The sequence below is a fragment of the Gossypium arboreum genome, chromosome 6 (genome assembly GCF_025698485.1).
Source record: "Gossypium arboreum isolate Shixiya-1 chromosome 6, ASM2569848v2, whole genome shotgun sequence".
Taxonomy (NCBI): Eukaryota; Viridiplantae; Streptophyta; class Magnoliopsida; order Malvales; family Malvaceae; genus Gossypium; species Gossypium arboreum.
In genome coordinates, this window is record NC_069075.1 from 47449818 (window position 1) to 47456911 (window position 7094).

General features: G+C 38.5%; 1 non-coding gene across 1 annotated transcript; it reads right to left on the minus strand.

Moving 5' to 3' along the window:
• Positions 1-6609: 6609 nt before the first annotated feature.
• LOC128294523 (small nucleolar RNA R71) lies at positions 6610-6716 on the minus strand. Its single transcript, XR_008284832.1, has one exon. It is a non-coding gene; the product is annotated as a small nucleolar RNA R71 (small nucleolar RNA).
• Positions 6717-7094: the final 378 nt, after the last annotated feature.

Here is a 7094-nt window from a genome sequence, read left to right on the forward strand (position 1 = left end):
AAGGAACTGTTGGAGAAGCGAATCAGATTGAAGCTCGGTTGGCCCGATAATAAAGATATGGCAACTTAGGCTATTTTGGGTAACTAATCTTAGAAGATTGATAGTAATCATATCTTGTAAAGATTAGATTAAACTTGATATGGTATATCTTGTAAATCCGTAAAATCAAGGGATATGGTTAACTTCATCCGTCGATGTAACTTAATCTTGTCCATCGGTTTTGGGGGAGCTCAACTAAAAATAGAGAGCCTCCCCCTCACTTTAGATCATTCCATTGTATGTTGAATTCTTAAGAATAATAGAATTTTGAGAGCATTTACTCAAACACCTTGTGTCTGTTCTTTTCTGTGGCTTTTTGTTGTTATTTATAGTTTCTTTTGGCATAGGTTTGCTTCCGCTATACAAATTCGTGCCTTGGAGGAGTTCTTAAGGAATCCTCACTTGAGTGAAAGCTGACTTAGGCGAGTTTAGATGAACGGATCGCCTAAGTTCGCAAGGATCATGGGACAAAAGACCTAGCCCTGTGATAAGTGGTATCTGAGCTATTGGTTCGAAGGAACTGTAGAGATGTTGAAAGAAGTTGTCGGTCAGAGTGAGCCAATAGAGACCCGAGGAAGGGCCAAAAAAGTGGGATGATCGAGGGACTTGTTGTCATCTTTAGAGGATCGAGTTGTCACTCCCAATGAGTCCATGGGGGAAGTCAAGGAGAAGATCAACGATGTTAATGACAGACTCAATGATGGGTTGCAAACAATGTAGGATCAGCCCAGTGAATTTGTGTAGGATACTATCGGTTCCTCAGAGAATAAGCTGGCTAGGAAGAATGATGGTCTCGAGGCAATGGTGACAGCTTTGAAGAAGGAGATCAATGAGCTTAAGGGGGGCTCAAGATTTTTAAGGCTACCATAGGTAATGGAATGTTGTCTTTGAAGTTGAAGCAACAAGCAATGGATGTGCCCAAAACGAAAGCGTTTAAAGGGGCAAGGTCCGCAAGTGAAGTGGACAACTTTCTTTGGGCCATGGAGCAATACTTCCATACGATATGTATTGAGGATGATGCCACAAAGGAAAATATTGTTGCTATGTATTTTACTAATGTCACTTTGTTATGGTGGCGACGTAGGTCCACCGATGTGAGACATGGTGGGACTGAGATTGGGACTTGGAAGGAGTTCCAAAATGAATTCAAAGCACAGTTTTACCCCGAGTATGTTGACGATGAAGCTTGAGCAAAGTTGTGGCGGCTTACGCAACAAGGCACAGTTAGGGAGTATGTACAGGAATTCAGTGAACTCATCCTCTAGATATCTAATTTTTGCAAGAAGGAAGCATTTTTCTTCTTCACGGATGGGTTGAAACCATGGGCGAAGAAAGAGTTGCAACACTGAGGAGATCAAGAACTTACCAACACCGTGATGGTCGTAGAATCTTTAGTGGAACTTATTTCAAGGAGAGACAGGTTTGAATCTTCTAAGCCTAATGGGAGGGTCAATGGTGGGTAACATGAGGAAGATGAAAAGGGACATAGCAATAATGGCAATGGTAGTAGTAGTGACAGTGGTAATGGGAAACCACGAAATGGGAAGTGGAGACCTAGCAGTCTGAAAGAGAGGAGGGGAAAGTTGAGATGCTACTTTTGTAAGGGACCGCATATAAAGAGGGGCTGCCCAAAGATATCTTTGGATTCGACTATCAAGAGGAGTGATAAGCCGGAAGAGGGGGAGCTTGTTGAGAGAAAGACATCGAGGGTAAATTCGACGGTGCTCATTCCTAAGAAAAGGGATGGCAATGAAGGGTTGATGTTTGTCGACATCAACATTACAGGTCAGAAGAGGAGCGCTCTTATTGGTACAGGAGCATCGAACTTGTTCTTATCAGAAAAGGCTGCAAAGAAACTTGGTCTCTCGATTAAGAAATCGAATAGGAAAATCAAGACAGTAAATTTCGAGGAGGCCCCAACTGTGGGAGTAGTTCATAATGTGGAGCTACAAATCGGTGAATAGAAAGGCAAGGAATAGTTTGAGGTAATCCAATTAGATGATTACGATTATGTGCTTGGCTTAAACTTACTTGACAGGATTCAGGCATCTCTGCATCCATGGGTTGATCAAATTCATATTGTCAATGGTCCGTTATCAAAAATTATTGTGCCGGTGCATCAAGATATGAAGGTTGGGACAAAGGTGTCATCGTCAATCCAACTAGTCGAGGATGTTTCTATGGGAGGAATATTGAATTAATAGAACATAATTCTATGAAAGCCTTTTTAGAAGTGCAAGAGATCAATATAAAGCCTACAGATTCGACTGTGGAGCCAACACCTTTGGGAAATGTGGGTTGCTCATCGGGCTTCGAGGGAAAAAGAGTGATGCAGAAATAGTCAGGACGAGTAAATGCTGCAAGTAAGGTACATTGCAAACACTTTGATAGTTTTTTAAATTTTGACTTGTTGGCTTGGACAGGTCAAAAGGGCCCTTTCAAAGTTCGTAAGCAATGAGGCCGAGGGACTGTGGGCAATACAAAGCTAAGGTGTGATAATCAAGGTGATTTAAAAGGGAACAAGTCAATATTGGGGCAAGTTAGAGTGGAGACTTCTTGCCAACAAGATGTACCAATGAGTGCAACGGTTCAAGCTAAGAAGCGATAGAAGCCGAGGAAAAATTCCTGACAAACGGAAAAAGCCAAGGCAACGAGAGGGATCCGAGGTGAATCAAGTCAGTGCCATTTGGAAGTTGCAATGACGGCATTGCGACAATGGGTGGGGCAGAATGTTACAAGCCAGAGTGCAAAGCCTGTGACCATGGCACAATATGCGTCCCATGGAGGTCTGTCGATAAGATAGGGATCATTTAGCCCATGAAAACTGGCCTGATTCAAGGAACTACTGGAGAAGCCTGTTATTGAAGCCTGGTTGGCCTGATAATGAAGATATGGCAACTTAGACTATTTTGGGTAACTAACCTTAGGAAATTGATAGGAATCATATCTTGTAAAGATTAGATTAGATTTGATATGGCATATCTTGTGAATCCCTAAAATCAAGAGATATGGTTAATCTCATCCGTCAATGTAACTTAATCTTGTCTAAGAGTCTCCCCCTCACTTGTAGATCATTCCATTGTATGTTGAACTCTTAAAAGTAATAGAATTCTAAGAGCATTTACTCAAGCACCTTGTGTGCATTCTTTTCTATGGTTTTCTATTCTCCTTTATAGCTTCTTTTGGCATAAGTTTGCTTCCGCTATACAAATTGGTGCCTTAGAGGAGTTCTTAAGGAATCCTCACTTGAGTAAAGGTTGACTTAGGTGAGTTTGCACGAATGAATAGCCTAGTGCCGCACGAATCGTGAAACAAAAGATCTAGCCTTGTGACACAAGCCTATATCAATTATCCATGAGAGGTGTAATGAATAGAAAATGAAAGTTAGCTTAAAATATAATAAAAATTATGCTTAGTTTTTTATTCTATTATGTCAGCAATTAAGTTACCTTTATATGAACTTACTAAGCATTATTACTTACATTGGTTGTTTTATTTTCTTGTAAATCATCGAAAGGTTCGATTTTGTTTGGAAGCTCGTCGGAGACCTATCACACTATCCAACAGTTAATTTGATAGTTTTTAAGCATTTTTGGCTAAGGTTTATAATGGCATGTATAGGGTGGTTTATAATAATCTTTATGAATTGTTGTAGATTTATCATGCTTCTTTAAGTAAGTCCTTATGGTCACTTTTATGTGATTGTACATAAGGTTCCTTTTATGATATGTTTGAATGGTTTAAAGTGGTCATTGATGGAATGTTTCAGTATCTATTTGATTTAGATTGGTTGACATGAAAGTAGCATTATTGGTATGTTTTGGTAGGTATGAAGCTAGGTTATGATGTTAGAAATCTAATAAGCTTGGCTTGATTGGTATGTTATGTTTTTGTGGATATATTGAGGTGCCTTGTATGGCATATTCGTTGATTGAATTTAGAACTTGAAATAGTATATTAATGTACATTTTGAAAGTGTTTAGGCTCATACAAAGTGTGTATATATTGATGGAAAGGTCTTGTATGAAATGGTATGAAATGGTTTGATCTTAGGTACATTTTGAGTCCACATAGTTTGAGACATAGGTGTGTGACTCAGCCATGTCAGACACATAGCCGTGTGTCATCTGAGGGTTTCTCTGCATGCACGTCAGTGAGTTACATGGCCTAACACATGGTCTGGCACACGGGTCTATAGGGAAATTTCAGATGTTACATGGCTTGAGATCCAAGCGTGTGTCTTAGCCGTGTGAGGCACACGGTCATGTGACCCCTATAGTTAAAATTTTGCAACTTTTTTTCTAGACTTTTCAAATGCCTCCAATCTAGTCTTGAATTGTTTCTAATGTATTTCTAGGGCCCCGAGGGCTCAATTTAGGGACCATATGAATATTTATGGTTAATTCAAGTTATGATTATGATTATGTATAGATGGTATATTTAAGCCTTCCATTTGTTCGGTAATTGATAAAACCGTATTTTATACATATTTTTATCCCATGTTTAATGCATTTTATGGATGATTTCCCATTAGAATTGGTGAATTTGATGCTCCTAATGCTTTAATTTCATGTTTTATACTTATGAGAGAATAGGAGAGCGAAAGGAACGAGAAACGGGCCAAAAACGGAGAAAATGAGCCAAAGTATGAAATCAACATGGCCTGGACCTCCTCACACGAGCAGACCACACGACCGTGTCAATTTGGCAGGCTCGAGCATGGCCTAAAGTAATCGTACACGGGCATGTCCTTGCCGAGCCCAAGTTGAGTCCAATTCGAAAAAGGCCAATTTTGAGGGCTCTTAGGCATTCCAAAGCCTATAAATACACCCTAGAGGAGAAAAAAAAGGGACACACAGAATAAGGAGTAAGGAATTACTCCAAGGAAGCTGATTGATAAAGAAAAGGGACACACAGAATAAGGAGTAAGGAATTACTCCAAGGAAGCTGATTGATCCATCTCAGAAGCCGAATTCACCATCAAGACTGAAGATCTCTCCTCAATTTTCCCTTCAGGAGTTTTGGATTTTCTTTATGTTTTGTATTCTTTATTATTCTGAGATGTTTTCTTATTTAGTTATGAATTAAATCCCCTAAATACCTAAGGGGAATGAAACCTAAGATGAATCTTGTTATTATTTTCTAAATTGTATGATAAATATTTAACTTGTTCTTAATTATGTGTTCTTAATTCTTGTTTTGATATCCCAGGATACTGATTCAAGATAAGCTCTTATTCAGAGGAGGAATAGACCCTGTCTAAGAGTACATTTTTCATAATTAAGTGGAGTTGTTTTCGCGCCTAGACGTAGGGTGACAAGATATTGCCGGATTAGGGTGAAACCTAATAAAGGGATCCATAAATCGAGTTAATGCAACCCTAGGGTGTTAATTAGAGAAAGGTCTCAATTATTCAATCTAGGGATTAGACGTTATTAGTCTTGAATAGGGATAATAACATAAGTTAGGGATCTCTACGGAACAAGTTAAATGAATAAATCGTCCGATTCAGAGCCAGGATAACAAGTACAGTCTAGGGGGATTTGTCCTTAGGTATTGTCTTAATTCAATCGATTTTCACAAAAGCAATTCCCCAATTCCATTATCTGTGAATTTTTAGTTTAGATAATTAGTTAGTTGAAACGAAAACCTCTTTATTCTTAGACTAGATAATAAAAAGACAGTCATTACTAGTACTTTTCGTTCCTTTGGGTTTGACAATCTGGTCTTGCTAAAACTATACTATTGTTCGATAGGTACACTTGCCTACATTGCGATAATAGTTAGTTTCAAGAACGATTAATTATAAATATTTAAAACCTATAACGAAATCACGCGATCAAGTTTTTGGCACCGTTACCGGGGAACTAAGATATTAGGAACGCTCAATTTTTATTACTTTATCCATTTATTTTTCTTGCAATTTAATTTAATTTAATTTATTATTATTATTTATGAATTTACTTTTTTCTTTTTGTTGGCAGGTTTTTATAGTTTATGACTAGAAGAAACCCGCCAGGACCACTACTTTTCGACGAAGAAATCGATCGCACAGTTCACATAAACCAAAGAGAAATAAGGCGAGGCTTAAGATACACAGAGAACGAGCAGGAGGATGATACTCAACCCCCAACTGAAGAGATGGTTGAAAACCAAGAGATTCAGCTACCTCCTGCAATTGCGTTTAATCAAAATCCTGCTCTACGCACTATGTATGATTATGCTAAGCCTTCTTTAACAGGAACTGAATCGAGCATAGTTAGACATACTGTAGCTGCAAATACTATTGAACTAAAACCTAACACTATTCAAATGATACAACAATTTGTTTAGTTTGATGGTTTGCAGGATGAGGATCCCAACACTCACTTAGCAAACTTCTTAGAATTATGAGATACATTTAAAAATAATGGTGTCTCTGATGATGCCATTTGTCTTCGGTTATTGCCTTTTTCATTGAGCAACAAGGCTAAACAGTGGTTGAACTCATTAGCATGAGGGTCAATCATTACTTAGGAACAAATGACCGAAAAAGTTCAATTAAAATATTTTCTGCCGGCTAAAACTGCTAAATTACGTAATGATATCTCTTCGTTTGTACAGATGGACTTAGAAACTCTTTACGATGCATGGGAGAGATACAAAGACTTACTGAGAAGGTTCCCTTACCATGGGTTACCATTTTTGCTACAGGTTCAAACGTTCCATAATGGCCTGAATCCTTCGACTCGACAAATGGTTGACGTAGCTGCTGGCGGAACCATCAATAATAAAACACCTGAAGATGCCTATGAGTTTATAGAGGAGATGTCACTGAAAAATTATCAGTGGTAAGTCATGAGGACTAAGCCAACTAAAACAGCAGGCGTTTATAATGTCGATTCGGTTACTACGCTGTCAAACTAGGTAGAACTTCTAAATAAAAAGATTGATGGTTTACTTGGTTCTACTCAGGTACATCTAATAATGAGGTGCGAGACAAATGGAGGAGGAGCATGCACAAAGTATCAATCCTTCAACCCTAGTATTGAGGAGGAACAAGTCCAATATATGGG